Below are 16,243 nucleotides of genomic sequence, written 5' to 3' on the forward strand. Positions count from 1 at the left end.
GAAACAGGGATGGGCAATGGTGAACGAGTTGGGTGGGGAGGGCATTATTGGAAGTTTGAGAAATCAATGTTCATGCCATCAGGTTGGAGGCTACCCTGATGGAATATGAGGTGATGTTCTTCCACCTGACAGTAGAGGCATAGAGGAGGCCATGGATTGACATATCAGAATGGGAATGGGAGGTAGTATTAAAATGGGTGGTCACTGGGAGATCCCACTTGTTCTGTCGGACGAAGTGTAGGTGCTCAGTGAAGCAGTCTCCCAATCTACAACAGGTCTCACTGATATATACCAGGGCCACAACAGGAGCACCGGACACAGAATGTGACCCCAACAGACACACAGGGCTCAATATTGAATGGAATGATTTTAGATGCTTTACTCTTTCTGTTTGTATCTAAACTGGACAGTTCCACTGTGAGGTTTTCCACCTGTAATGTGTACGTACTCTCCATAGATACTGCCTGATCTGCATTCTCTATTTAGTTTCAGGTCTCAGCAACACCTGCGTCTTCTGTTTCACAGTTCTAGTATGTTCCTTTATCTGCTTTGTCACTCTCCAGCCCTCCTCAATGAAAATCAAAGTTCAAAATAAATTTATTATAAAAATATATATTATATATGTCACCATATACAACCCTGAAAATCAACCAGACGTTTCCATAAACATTAGGTTCACCTTAGCAATCCTGGCCTCACCCTGTCAAGATATTCCTACCACTTAACACCCTCCCTGAAACTTAAAACTTTGTTTTCTAACTTTCCCAGTTCTGATGAAGAATATTCAACTTAAATTGATCTCTCTGTTTCTCTTTGCGCAAATGCTGCCTGACCTACCAAGTTAGTATCCTTGTTGGACCATATGGATTTAAGCATAGTGTGGAAGGTGGGGGCAATAATATAGATATGTATGCCATAAACACAAGAGATTCTGCAGATGCTGGAAATCCAGAGCAACACCCACAAAATGCTGGAGGAACTCAGCAGGTCAGGCAGCATCTGTGGAAATGAATAAACAGTGGATGTTTAAGGCTGAGGCCCTTCATCGGGATAGATACATACTCTATATTCTTGGATAAACACTACAGGAGCCCCAGTGATGATGATTTTCCCAACTCCCTGCCCCCAATGACTTAATTCAATCCCCTGCAGACTTTAACACAAGAATATATCAGGTTATTTAGAATTGGGACCACAGATGATCTTCTCAATAAGAGAAGATGTAGTTAGCACTCATCTCATCAATGGATCTGCTGTTGCTTGTATTCTGCATACAGTGCACAGTCATGACAGCCTGATCTCCAAGCAACCATCCTGACATGGTGCTTAGGCCGAACAATGCAGGCATCTTTAATGCTGGAAATCATGGGATTAGCTCAGCTTCTACGGCAGCATGCAGAAAAACAAAGAACGTGGTGGCAAGCTGCATTGTCACAGAAAGAAATTCATTTTATAGAGAGGCATTTTGACACTAAATAAAATCAAAGCATTTATTGTTAAACTACATCATAGATTTGTGGATAAAATTATGAAATCTGTGGCAGGCACAGGGGAAAACATTTGACTTGACTCAAATGTTACAGTCATACAACCCCTTGGCCCACCACCTCTATTCTGCCCTCATCTTATCCATATTAATCCCATATCCCTTAATGCCTTGATCTTTCAAGTACCTGTCAGTCAATGTCAAAGTAAATTTATTATCTAAGTACGTCACCATATACTACCCTGAGATTCATTTTCTTGCAGGCATTCAAGAGACCTTTAAAGGTTGTTACTGTTTACAGCCTCCATTATCTCCTTTGGCCGATCATTCCGCATACAATCCAGAATCAAACCTTTCTGTAAAAAATTATACCTCAGTTCGCTAGAAGCCCTAAAGGGCATTTTACTGCTCTGCCCTTGCCCTCGACTGGAGAGGTGATTTACTTTACCTGTGCAGGGGGTAAAACTATGAGGGCAGATAGAAATGAGCCTTGCATACTTGAGAATGCGAGAATGTAGCTTCATGTGGATTTGACTGTACGCAAACAATGAGAGTACTGTACTAGGGATGGACAGACTGAGTAATACCATGGACAAGACAGGGACAGCAAACATGTGTGACCGCAGAGCAGACAACATGGTCCTCAGAGAGACACCAGCCCCAAGCAGAGGGAAGAGACTGGGTGAAGTGTAGACAGAAGATGGGACAATGATCATGAATCATGTCAGCAGTCCCAAGGTTAGGGACTGTAAAGGACAAGAACTGTTAAAGGTAATGCAGCTGCCTGTAGATGTAGCAGCAACTTAAGTAAATGCTGAGCAGAAAGGGGAGAGTATGGAGCAGAAAAGGAATGAGTGTAAAGATCACAGGGCATAGAGAGCAACAGGAGGACAAAATGACAGAAATCGAAAGGGTGGAGAAAGAAATCAAGGGATTTACCAATTTAATAAGACCTTGTGGAGATGTGGCGGACCATTGCAATGCTTTGAGGGACCGAGCGAAACAGCAAGAGAAGATCGTCCTCCCACAGATGGGTGACCAATTCATGGTGAGGGAGCTGCCTGAAAAAAAGCAAGGTTCACTCCCAGGTGGATAAGTACTTCCGACAAATGACACCTGTGTTTGTGTGCAGCCCTGGCAAGGCAGACAATGGAAACACAGGACTCGGGTTCATCTTCCTGTCACCCTCACAGATCATGTCTACCTAGTAACAACGTCATTACAGGGAATCTAAGTGATGGACATCAGCCTGCTGTTTCACATCAGACCACTCCTGGTGAAAGCTACATGCAGAAGTGTAACGGTAACCGCACTTTGTAATGAAGGCTGGTTCTGGGAGATAAGTGATTCGTTGTAGAAACAGAAAGAGGTAGGGGAAAATAGATGGGAAAGGATCTGAGTTACGGTGGACATCAAGTTCCACAGCCTCGAAGGCAAGGCGAACCAAGAAAGAATAAAATGCACATAGCGTCTGAAGGCAACGACCCCAGACTGAAATGGGAGTGGATACAAAGGAGCTGGGCCCTGTCAGCGTTCGGACCACTCATCAAAAGGACAAACCAGGAGTGGGTGCCACTGCGATAAGGTACTTGGAGATACACAAATAGAGACCACCCCAAACCCTCTTGCAGATTGATCAAAGGGACTGAGAGATTTATTGTCAGGTTTTTCTGACAGTCTTTCGTCACAGCACCGAATGGGATCTGTTACCATGCTAGTGCCCACAGAATAACTGACAGCTACTGCTGAGTTTTAGCTAACAAATACTGATGGTGGAGGGGAAGATAAAGATGGGATTAAACTGTACTGGGCCAGCAGGTGAGGAAGCAACAAGCACATAAATGACAAAGCTGAATTTTAAAGTCTGTTGAAATTGAGAAGACAAAACTATCTAAGAAGAGGATGTGATCAAATCTCTGGAATGGTTTATTGCCATCTTTGTTTAGTCTTGTAGATAGGGATAATCGTGCAGATAGAGATGCACATAAGGTTTGACCTTCCTGGGATAGATTTCTGTCCAGGGGCCAAGAGGAGGGCATATTTGGGAGTACTCTGGAGTTATATGCAGATATTAATTGAAGCAAGAACGTCTTCAGATCTTTTTGTAAATTGTAAGCAGTAAATTGAAGTTGAAAACACAGATTCTCCCACAGATTAAGTGATTGCATATGTATCTGCCAAACGTTAAGACATTGGGGTCGTGTTAGTTGCCATGCATCGACTATGGGTTTAAGGAATTTGCACCTTTGTGACATTGTAAATTGTAAACATTGTGTAAGTTCAGGGAAGCTTGCAAATAGCTTGTTTCAGCAAAGATATTTAACGTTCAGAGGGGTCTCCCACTGTAGATATACAATTCAAAGGAAGCACAGTCAAACCAAAGTTTTGAAATAAGTGATGTTATTGTAGCTAGTGAAATTGTACTGAATCACCTGCTGTTACCTTTGGTCTTTGGGTATAAAAATGGGATGTACTTTGTGAGACTCTACAGCGAGCGTCGCCAGGAGAATGACTGCTTGTTATGATGAAGACTTGTATATCACCAGCTTTAGTGGTCTCGGGTGACTTCATTCAATCTCAGCACAATCTGCTCCAGCCAATTCTTGTTACATGCCCTAGCATCTCTGTACCAGATCTCCAGCCCCTTCAGGTAGTCAGACTCAACACTATATGTGATTTTACACAGTAAGGTTCAGAGCCGCATAGATCATCAACCAGTATCTTTCTCTTGGGTTGAAATGTCTAATACCGGCGGCATACATTCAAAGTGAGGGTGGGTAAGTTTAAAAAATGTATGCAGGGCAAGTTTGTTACACGTAGGGTTTCTGGAATGGGTTGCCGGGGGCGGGAGTGGAGGCAAATATAGTAAAGGTGCATCTAAGCAAACATGGAGGGATGTAGACACTGGGTAGGTACAAGAGCCTAGATTGTTTAGGTAAAAACACAAAATGCTGGCAGAACTCAGCAGGCCACACAGCATCTATGGGAGGAGGTAGTGACGACATTTCGGGCCGAAACCCTTCATCAGGAGTGAAGTAACATGGGATGGTCGAGGGGGAATAAGAAGTGGGGGGAGGAATGAAGTAGCGAGCTGGGAAGTGATAGGCTGGAGGGAAATGGGCTAGGGGGAAGATGGAGAATTATGGGAAATAAAAGAGAAAGAAAGGTAGGTGTGGGGGGAGATTATAGTGAGGGGGGAAAAAAGAGAGAGAAAGAGAACCAGACTAAAATAATAGATAGGGATGGGGGTAAGGGGGGGGGGGGGGCACGGGTATCAACGGAGGTCTGTGAGTTGGATGTTCATGCCAGCAGGCAGGTGGCTACCTAGGTGGGAGATAAGGTATTGCTCCATCGACCTGCATGTGGCCTCATCTTGACGGTAGAGGAGGCCATGGAGAGACATGTCAGAGTGGGAGTGGTCTGTGGAATTGAAGTGTGTGACCACAGGGAGATCCCGCCACTGTTGGAGGACCGAGTGCCGGTGTTCGGCGAAACAGTCTCCCAGTCTGCGGCAGATCTCCCCAATGTATAAATGGCCACATCGGGAGCACCGGATACAATACATCACCCCAGTTGACTCGCAGGTGAAGTGGTGCCTCACCTGAAAGGAATGTCTGGGGCCTGGGATGGTGGTGAGGGAAGAAGTGTGGGGGCAGATGTAGCACTTCTTTCATTTGCAGGGATGAGTGCCCGGAGGGAGGTCGGTGGGGAGGGATGGGGGGGTGGGATGAATGGACAAGGCAGTCGCATAGGGAGCGATCCCTGCAGACAGCCGAGAGTGGGGGGATGGGGAAGATGTGGCTGGTGGTGGGATCACATAGGAGGTGGCAGAAGTTACGGAGGATTATACGTTGGATCTGTAGGCTGGTAGGGTGATAGGTGAGGACTCTATCCCTGGTTGGTTGGCGGGGGGAATGGGGTGAGGGCAGAGGTGCGTGAAATACAGGAGACGCGATGGAGGGCAGAGTTGATAGTGGACAAAAGGTAGCTGTTTCCCACAGCTACCTAGACTATTCCTCCTCCCACCCTGTCTCCTGCAAAAATGCTGTCCGTTTCTCTCAATTCCTCTGCCTCCACTGCATCTGCTCTCAGGATGAGGCCTTTCATTCTAGGACAAAGGAGATGTCATCCTTTTTTAAATAAAGGGGCTTCCCTTCGTCCTACAAACTGTAAAAGAAATAATAAACAATTGAACAAGTGAATGAATAAATAAACAATAAATAAATGAACACACGGGAAGATAAATAATTAAATAAGCAAGCAAACAAAAAATATCAAGAATGTGAGATGAAAGGACTTTGAAAGTGACTCCAGTTCAATGGGAACAGTTCATTGATGGGGCAAGTGAAGTTATTCCCCTCTGGCTCACGATCCTGATGGTTGAGGGATAATAACTGTCCTTGATCCCGGTGGTGTGGGCCCTGAGGCTCCTGTACCTCCTTCCTGATGGCAACAGCAAGTAAAGAGAGTGTGCTGGGTGGTGGGAGTCACTGATGATAGAGACTGGTTTTCTGTGACAGCGCTCCTTGTAAATACGTTCAGTGGGAGGGCTTCACCCATGTTGGATTGGTCTGTATCCACTATGTTTTGTAGGCTTTCCCATACAAGGACATTGGTATTCAATAGTTTATGCTCTATGTTTAATACATTCTTGGATTAGCCATCTGATGATTCAACGTCTGTTAACATTCTATGTCCTGACCCAGCCTCTGAGCTGACAAAGAAGCAGCAAACAATAGATGAGTCTGACATGTCTCTGTATAGTTGTTGAAGTGCTGCCAATGCTTCAGGATGGCCTGGAGATTCTGAGAACTGGACTATCCTACAAAATCCTTCAAAGCAATCCGGGAGGAAAATCATAGGAACACAAAAAGCTATATTTATTTCATTCCTTTTGAGTACTTTTGGCTATTTTCCTCCGAAATGATCAACTGTGGAAAACTGGTCAACATCCAGCTGAGAAGTGCAGCATGCTTCCTGCTGCAGTGGGAAAACGATGTACCGCGAGATGGCTGTGTTCAACGACCAAAGCCAAGACGTGTAGGCGGTGAACTGTCATGTGATGGAACATGTCCAGTCAGACTTGGCAATCCTTAAACCATTGGCAGATATGCAGTAGGTTCTTACTGTCTTTTGTTGCTGTTAGTCCAAGACAGAATTTAGGAGTTTAGAGTTTCTGTGAGGGCTCTCCCAATTTGCTGTTTAAATTATTTCTTTCATTGTCATCTTCTCAAAAATGGCTGGAGATGGATAATAAATGAAACATAGATCCTATAAAATTAATATAAAAAATAAGGTGGGAGATCAGAACAGTCACAAAAAATTCTAGTGAGAGTACTTATGCTTCCTTGAATTATTGCTCAATAACACAGCATATATTAATCAACACAGAGGTTACACATGGAACACAAGTAAGTGTTATTATGTAGGACATTTGCCAACTTGAAAGATGTCAGAATAATTCCTGGCCTCTTTGGTACTACACAATTGCAGCGAACACTTAAACTGTAATGACAAAGAGTGGCACATATTGCACTTCACAAACTATTTGCAGACATCACATTACAGCTAACAAATATCAAAAGTATTTAACAAAGTCTTTGTCTGAATCCTGATTGCCTGTCTCCCCCAAGCACAGAACACAAACTGTTCAAATACTCAAACCTTTAGTGAATAGTATCCAATATGTTCACGCTGTGTGACGGAAGACTGATATTTGTTTTCTACAACAGACAAGTTGCTTATTTGTATAAATACTACTACGAGTAGAGTTTCCAAAATCCTATTGCATGCATTCCCTGATGCATTATACTCAGAATAACACATTTAATTGGGTGAATAATTTATGTAGTGAGTGGATTGTAAATCGATCCAGCAACTAAAGTTCCTTCTATCTGTTACAAAATAACATTAAGGTCTTCCTCTTCCTGAAACAGTAGATGTGTTGCATTGAGCTATAAAAAGAAAATTCCATTTCTCATGGAAAACCTTGTGTTTATAGTGAGGGTGGACATATCACATTCCTGTGTCCTTTGGTATAAGTAGGTTACTGTGGGTGGTTGATCATTTTTCTTTCTTTAACTTGGGGAGCTGGGTTAGAGCTGAGATTAGGAAGCACTATTTTGATTTTGTTTTATAAGAGTGATGATGACTGACTTAAAACCACTGTTCACACAATTTGTTTTCTGAAGGTTACTTCATTCTGGTTTTCTTCACCTAGCCTGCTCTCTTGGAAGTCGCAGGATTTCAGCTATCAGCTGCCCTCTAATCCTGTTGTCTTTCAGCAACGAAAGTCAACCTGGATTTCCACAGCCCACCATGGTGCAATGGCATTCACTTGAAATATGCACATCTGGGTTTTATGGGAGCTTAAGATAAGACGGGAACACTGGCTCGGTCGTTCCTGAGCTCCATTTACTGGCACCATTTCACAGTAAGATATGCTAACTACCTCGTTGGATGGAAAAAAATATATCTTGGTACTTCTTGAAAACAGAAAATTCACTGGCTGACATTTACCTTTCATCTAATACTCCAAACAAATGCTGCTTCGTGAAGCTTATCCTGTACGATGACCTGTTGCATATGTACCTTCAAAGAATTCATGATTTTGTGAAGGCGCATATATAACAGGTGACTATACAGAATCACCTAACCCCACCTTTTATTTGGTCATCTTCTCCCTTCCTCCTCAGTCCTGAAGAAGGGTTTCAGCCCAAATCGTCAACTTTTTATTCACTTCCATGAATGCTGCCTGAGCTGATGAGCTCTTCCAGCGTTTTGTGATCATTGCTTAGGATTTCCCGCAACTGCAGGAAACATCTTTGTAGTTCATTGTTTAATTGTCAGGCCAGAGAAATTGGACAGCAAGGAATAGATTAAATAAGTTTAAGGTAGGAATTCAAGAGAACAAACACAGAAGTTCTATGTGACAGTCTTCGGTTTTTCCTGTGTTTTATCCATACCGAAGAAATGCAGCCTTAAAAATAACACAATTGAAGAACAGTTGCAATAAGATTTTAAAAATAGAGCATACCTGATTATTTTTCACCTCTCAAAGTTGAATCCTACATCCCTGTCATGAGAGGTGGAAATAAGTAAGGCTGGCCAACAGGGCTGTAGTGAACCTGCGTAGACCAATCCTCTGGATACAATGGATTACAGAAATGTTGATGAACTCCAACCATACCTTGGATGGAGAAAGGAGGTAATCAAAGAGGTGCTCCATTGGAAGCTAAGGGCCCAAGAAGAAGAAGGGAAATACTTTTCAACAATCTATCTAATTCTTTTGGGCATTTTTATTGCTCATCTGATGTAGCAATTTTAATGTTGTCCTTCCATCCCTGTTCTTTGCTGTTTCCAATGGGCTTGACTCTGACTGGGCTCCTTCATCTGAGTCATGCGAGGACCTAAATGATGACTATCGAGAAGCTAACTCAGCCACATATGGAAAGTAGCACACAATCCTCAAACACACAACCAGCGTAACTCAATAGATGCTATTCATCAGCAGATGTTTTCTGGTCCCAACCTTTTCAACTTTGTGCATGGTCACTGAAAAATAATGGCAATCTCTAGGTCAATTAACCCACCCAGAATCAGGGCTTGGAAGCAGATTTAACGGGCGTCCTTACATCAGTTGCTGTTACCAGGGGGCAGAGTGTAGTGAAGCTCCATGCTAAAGATAAAGATGCTGAAGGGGATAAGATTTGCAAAGTTACTATGGTTACGGTTACATAGGATGTAATTAATGGTTTTAATAGGAGTTATTTTTGTGATATGGCAGTGCTGGAAACCAAAGTGTTCAATGGTGTTTTTTTGTTATCAATGAGGTCAAGGATATTTGAAGGGTGGAATAGAGGTCCATTAACAAAATTAGCTTAATCTTGGGGGCAGCAGTTTGATGGGAATTAAATTGAAGGTACAGGATATGGCTCTCATGGACAAGGACAGTGAAGAGGTAAAAGTGAGGATGACATCAATTAACTTTGGAAAGTATATCTGAAGAATGCCGAATACCCTCTTCCTTTCAGTCCAAACTGGCCAAATTTCAGGTGCAGCCAAGTTATTAATTTAACAATTTGCTTATGTCCTCACCAAATAACACAATGACTTTGTGACTGACACTTGGAACTGATAAGGAGGCACTATCTACTTTGTGAAAGATGCTGATTAAAGCTTCTGGGCATTATCTGCAGGAACCAGGACATCTAAAAATAGGCACATTTCAAGCTGATAAAATTCCCCTTTTAATAAAAGGAGAGAGGACACCTATTTTTCTGCACAATTAATGGCCTGTTCATGAAATGGCATGAATGTGAGATTTCAGTGATAAGATCTGGGACCTGAATTCCACAGAGGCTCCGCTGATCTCCTGCTGTTACTCTGACAGAAGATCAGTGCCCCCTGGGGGAACTTCATCTGTTCGTTAGCTGATTGCTAACTGGAGGAAACAGGGCAATTCACTTGTTTTTCATTAAAAATCTTCCAGAAGCTTTCAATAAATTGTATCTGCTTAAAAAGGATTTAATGGATGTACTCCTAAGCATATATAGACCAGAATATGCTCACTCCCTCAGCCTTACAGGAGAAAAATTCATTTTATAATACATAAAGAAATGAAAGACAAATTATGTTCCTTTTCGCTCTTTAGTAAAAGGTCTGTAGTAAAAATAAAGATTTGCTTGTTGAATTCTCTGCTGTTGATCGGAATACACTTAACATTAATGTTCTTTGTTATTTGAACTACTCTACCCATACAGCTTGTTAGGGCTGATGGAAATGAAATATTGTACAGGAAGATCTGAGTATAAGTCAGTTCAGTGACAAGAGAAACCTATCCCATCAATCATGCCAAGCATGGTGTGCGAGATCCATCTGTCTTCCAGAGATCCAGCTATTCTATTGATACAAATCTCTTTTATGTCATCTAAAATAAATATTATTTTAACAATTGTGTTTGGGTATTTCAAATTCTATGAATGGATGATTACCTGATGAAATTGTGCCTTTGTCCCCTTAGTTTTGTGATACATTGAAAGGGTTGTACAATTGTAGCTGAAATTCAATTGTTCCACACCTGAAGCAAAGCAAATCAGGGATTCTGGAAAGTAAGCAGAAATATAAATTATAAAGAGTCAAAGCAAGGCCAGGTTTTTGGTGCATGTTTTCTGTTGAGAAATATCTTGTTCTTTTAGCATAAAAATATTTTTTACATAGACTGCTGTGATACAATACTAGACTAGTGACTTCAAGGTGATGAGTTCCAAAGTCCAAGGTAATAAATCTTGCCATTTACTGGTATCAAGAAATGGACCATGAAAATCTGCTAGCAAATTCTGAATACTTTGTTAATGACCTTTTGGAAGAAATCCGGCTTGCTTGTGAACTTAGTTCGGCGAAATTCGACATATTAGGCTCCTCATCTAAGCAAAGATGTGCAGGCATTGGAGTGGGTCCAGAGGAGGTTCACAAGGATGATTCCAGGAAGGAAAGGGTTATCATATGAGGAATGTTTGATGGCTCTGGTCTGTACTTCCTGGAATTTAGAAGGATGAGGCGGGGATGTCATTGAAACCTTTCAAATATTGAAAGATGTAGAAAGGATGTTTCCTGTGGTGGGAGAGTCTAGGACAAGAGGGCACAGCCTCAGGATAGAGGGGTGTCCATTCAAAACAGAGAGGCGCAGAATTTTCTTTAGCCAGAGGGTGATGAATCTGTAGAATTCATTACTACAGGCAGCTGTGGGAGGCCAGGTCATTGGGTGTATTTAAGCCAGTGCTTGATCGGTTCTTGATAGGACATAGCATCAAAGGTTACAGGGAGAAGACTGGCCAATGGGGCTGAAGAGGGGGGAAAAGGGATCAGCCATGATTGAATGGTGGTGCAGATTTGATGGGCCAAATGGCCTTATTCTGCTTCTATGTCTTATGGTCTAATGATCTTATGATCTTATGATGAGAATTCAGTGCTATGCTGCAAGTACCTCTTGTGCCATGTTCAAGAAGCAAAGAGGTGTATAGAGAAGGTATCTGGGGGTACTGAGAAGGAATCTATTTGGTCACTGATAAATTTCATTTACCCATATCTTTTAGTTCATAAAGAACACGAGGTAACTTTATGGAACAATGTTCAAATCATGAAAATACCTAATGCAATTTCCCAAAGATAAAGCAGGGAATAAACCAACAACGTAAGTCAAGTAAATGGTATACATCTTTCTTATATACATTAGAATAAACGACGTTCTCATTGTCTTTCATTACAAGTGGTCTACATGCTGGATCTTTATGCTTCTCCTTTTTGAAACATGAACTGCTTCGTTTCCTTTCAAAGGGATTACATTGTGTATCATCTAATTGTTTCCTTAGATGAAGCGGTTGGTTACTCAGTCAGCTGGCTCTCTGCCTGCCATCCGATGATGTCAGCATCCTCCTGATCTTTCATGTTATACAATCCTAGCCCCTGGATCTTGAACCACAACCAATGTTATCTCAGTGACGTCAACCTGTCATCAAATTGAACTTCTGGCAAGACAAACAAATCAAGCAAGTTAAGAAGCAGTCCTGGCTTAAAGCAGAACAAGTTCTGTGGGGTTTCACTAAACATACATTCAAGATGAGACTTGTTTAAAGTGCACATCTCTAGAAACATACACTCAGTGGCTGTTTTACTAGGTACCTCCTTTACCTAACATGTGTATTCATGGTCTTCTCCTGATGTAGCCTATCAACTTCAAGGTTTGATGTGTTGTACATTTAGAGATGCGTTTCTGCCCACCACTGTTGTAACGTGTTAATTTGAGTTACTGCCACCTTCTTTTCTGCTTGGACCAGGCTGGCCATTCTCCTCTGACTTCTACTATTAACAAAGCATTTTTACCATAGAACTGCCACTTCGTTGGATTTTTTATTTTTGCTTTTCGCACCATTTTCTGTAACTTCTGAAGACTTGTGTATAAAATCCCAGGAGATCAGCAGTTTCTGAGATACTCAAACCATCCCATCTGGCTCCAACAATCAGTCCACGGTCAATGTCACTGACTCATTTCACCCCTGTCCTGATGTTTGGTCTGAACAAGAACTGAACTTCTGGACTTCTTAACTGCGTGGTTTTATGAGTTGCTGGCACATGGTTTTATGAGTTGCTGATTAGATAGTTGCATTATCGAGCAGGTATACAGCTGGGCCTAATAAACAGGCCACTGAGTGGTATACTCAAGAAATATAGCAATTAGTATGTTGGCTCTTGAAGAGCTCTCTGACCATTTCAAATCAAGAGAATGCATTATTTTGACCATCTCAATAATCATTTCAAATATGGTTTTGTGTGCTCTGCTAAATGTCATTAGAACCACACTGAGCCCTTGATTCACACACAGCAAACTGGGTATGAATGGCAGATTTCCTCTCCTGAAGGGCATTACTGTATTGAACCAAACAGAGCCTTATGTCAAGCCGATGGCTTCGTGACCACCATTAGCAAGATTAAGAGGAGATGTTTCATTTCTAGATTGACTACATTTAAACTCCACGGCTGTAATGAAGTGATTTGAACGTGGGCCTCTGAATCGCTAATCTAGTGGTTACCAGGGCAGTAAGATAACCGCTGTAGGGAACTTCTGTAACAGCATCATGGATGCCATTATCAAAATGTTGCAAAATGTCAATCTGTCCTGTAGATTAATGCAAATAAGAGTGATGATAGTTCCCGTTCTGTAGTTTGTTCCTGTAATACATAACACTTATTTCTCCATGCACTGTGAGAACAGCACAGAGAATGTTTTTATCAGATCTGAACAAACTATTTAGGCATTGTGTCATTTTGCATCTTATTGAAACAATTTAATTTAAGCAGACTTTAGTAAATCACATCTCAGCCTGAATGTAGTGCCTATGATGGGCTACATATCTTTCTGTGGATTTCACTGACTCACCTCAGATCACAATCTTCAAAGATTTCTCTCTGACTTAATCAATTTTCTCATTTGCTGTTAATGTTTTCCTAAGAGACTACTCCCCTTCTAGTCATTCATGATCCAGTCTATTTTGTCCTCTACCACTGTGGCCCGTTGAGTCTGCCCTTTGTGAACCAATGCATGCAATTTTATTTGTTATATCTGAACCATTATGCTAATTTACAGTTGCAATTTGCATAAGATTCTCCGATTTGCTTTGAAATTGAATGCAGAAATATCATTTGCTTAAAAAGCTGCTAGTTTCCAAAGTCTTCATTTACTGACAAATTACTTTAGTAAAGCTTGGGAGATGCTTGGTGGGATTCTGTTCTTTGAGGAAGATGGGATTCCCTCTTTCTGCCCAGTTCATGGACATCAGTCCGTATGCTGCTTACTGAGGTCTTTTAGCCATGTGAAATGTTTCCCTGGTGACACTTAATGCAGCCAGGAGACCCTTCCTTTTCAGAGATACTGATTGCCATTACTTGGCAATAGAGAAGCTCAATTTTCTTCATTGCCGTCTATCCCCCTCAAACAGTAATTCAGTCAATGAATAGTTCAGGGACAGACAGCAACATCTGGGGACATTTCAATGAGGTCTCAATAGGAGTTTAACTAAATTCTTGGGCCCTTATGTGTGATGTGCTCGGTGACACCACAAAAAGATTGCTAACTGTTTTATACAGGATGGAGAATTGACTACTGTGTGTGGTTGCCCCAGATTATTTTCCAAAAATGTAAAGGTCAAGTCTTCCATTGATCTGAGCTACTCAACTCCAAGACAACAATCTAACAAAAGGGATGAATGGATTTTGCAGAAATATCTCAGCATGGTCTTCCCAATGGGTGTTTCTAGGATCTTCCTAAGACAAAATGAGCCCTCCTGTAACAAAGCTTTTCCCTCTCCAAGTCTTGTCCACAACCACCCCAGTATTGTGTGTGTGTGTGTTTCTGAAATATTTTGTGAGCAATAAAAGCACTTGGCTTAATTCATCTTTCAGTCCTTTTAAGTAAAAGGAGACACTAACTCATAGTCTTGTACTGGTTTCATCTTTTGCAGATTAGCCTCAAGGGAAATGGGCTGCAGTATTGTTTGACTTCTGTTAATAAATGGTTGCTTGCTTAAATACGAGTGCTATCTGGGCAGTATGTTTGAGTGTAAATATAGTTCTAGGCCATCTTGTTTATATCAGGGAGGGCAGTACCTCTTTATATGGTTATCATTGTTACTTGGTACCATTTGACTCCAACCAGGAATTCCATTCTGTAAATTCACTCGTCTATAAAATTTGCATATCAGTTCACCTCCAGGTATATCTCACCATGATTGCTTAATCTTTCGTTAGGGAAACTGGTGCAGTACAGTTTTACTGGGCTCAGATATCAGGTCTTTGGTTGGGTTTACAGAGAGTTCTTATCTCTGCACCCACAAGTTACACTCTCAGGCAAGCTGACTTATATAAGACAGGGAGAACCATAAATGAGGATTTTTTGAATGTCAAAACTAAGTATTATTCATAATGAAACTATATAGAAAAGAAGAAATAGTGCTAAAGAAAACTTCCATATTCATGGTCATTACATTCAGCAGTGTAATGAAAAAAAAAACAAACATAGCACCATGCCACTGGTGCAACTCCCCCCAGAGGGTGAATGCTTCTTTTCATGATTTTTTACCCCTTAATGTGCAGTAGCAGAAGGATCTGGATTTGATCCTTACCCACCAAGCTTCTGTGTATCCATCGGTAACTATTCCTGCAGTCTGCAGCATTCCCTTACCCTCTGTGCTGGAGGACCAAGAAGTTTCAGGTGGTGAAAAGGGCTTCTTTCACCAAGCTGACGACCTTTCAGCAGCACTTGATGTCTGTCTCTATGCGTCCACCCCCGGGAACAGGCTATAGATCAGTGAGTTCTCTGCTGGGGTGAGCTGGAACATGGACTTGATGTCTGTCTCTATGCGTCCACCCCCGGGAACAGGCTATAGATCAGTGAGTTCTCTGCTAGGGTGAACTGGAACATGGAGCCTTACATCCACCTCCACGTCCTCTTTGTAAATCTGCAGTCTGCAAAGAGGTGGGTGACTGTCTCTTCCCAACTGTAGCAGTCCTCAGGACAGTGCGTGTTGGGGTTAACTTGTCATCTATACAGGTGGTCCACTTCCACTGCTGGGAATGAGGGCAATGCTGAATGTACTTTTGGCCCCGTTCTCTGGGGATCCATGCATCAATCCTTGCAGACTCACTTCATCTTTGATCCTAGACAAACTGGAAGATGTCCAAGGTAATTACCAAAGCAAAGAAGTGGGGACAGGCCACACCAAGTACAGAGCATATCACACCTGATAACAGAATTCTTTCCAGTTAATGACAGAGAACATCACTTCCATAGACCCAGGTTTTGTTTTAACGTCCAAATCTCCTCCAGCCAATTCTTGTTACATGTCTCACACAACCTCTCTGAAGCAGGCCCCCAGCACCTTCAGGTAATCGGATCTGACTGTGAAAGGCACCAGCTATTGAAGAACATGGTCTCACTCATCCTGCAGCTGGCTTGGCCCAAACTCAAAATGGTTGCAGATGCTGGTAGATCTATGATGGACCATGGACTGAGCAGAAGACAAGCTGTGTTCATGTGACTTGTGGAAGTGGATCACACCACCACAACAGAAACACTATCATAAGCAGGCCCATTTTGGCCTAACCAACCATTCAGTTCTGTTGAGCGAAATGACACATCATAAAATTATCATTATTATCTTGTGAAACTGCCCCTGGGCTAGTTGAGCTTCCTTTCTGTTCAAC

At 42.0% G+C, this 16,243-nt stretch overlaps 1 long non-coding RNA gene across 2 annotated transcripts in view; it reads right to left on the minus strand.

Moving 5' to 3' along the window:
• Positions 1-568: 568 nt before the first annotated feature.
• LOC132399356 (uncharacterized) overlaps positions 569-16,243 on the minus strand; it is a 31,181-nt gene continuing 15,506 nt past the window's right edge. For both annotated transcript variants that reach the window (XR_009513971.1, XR_009513970.1), the window contains exons 2-4: positions 10,480-10,589; positions 8,523-8,675; positions 569-6,757 (exon numbers count right to left, since the gene is read on the minus strand). This is a non-coding gene — a long non-coding RNA (uncharacterized LOC132399356). The remainder of the gene's footprint in view (positions 6,758-8,522; positions 8,676-10,479; positions 10,590-16,243) is intronic.

This window comes from Hypanus sabinus, chromosome 9 (genome assembly GCF_030144855.1).
Source record: "Hypanus sabinus isolate sHypSab1 chromosome 9, sHypSab1.hap1, whole genome shotgun sequence".
Classification (NCBI taxonomy): domain Eukaryota; kingdom Metazoa; phylum Chordata; class Chondrichthyes; order Myliobatiformes; family Dasyatidae; genus Hypanus; species Hypanus sabinus.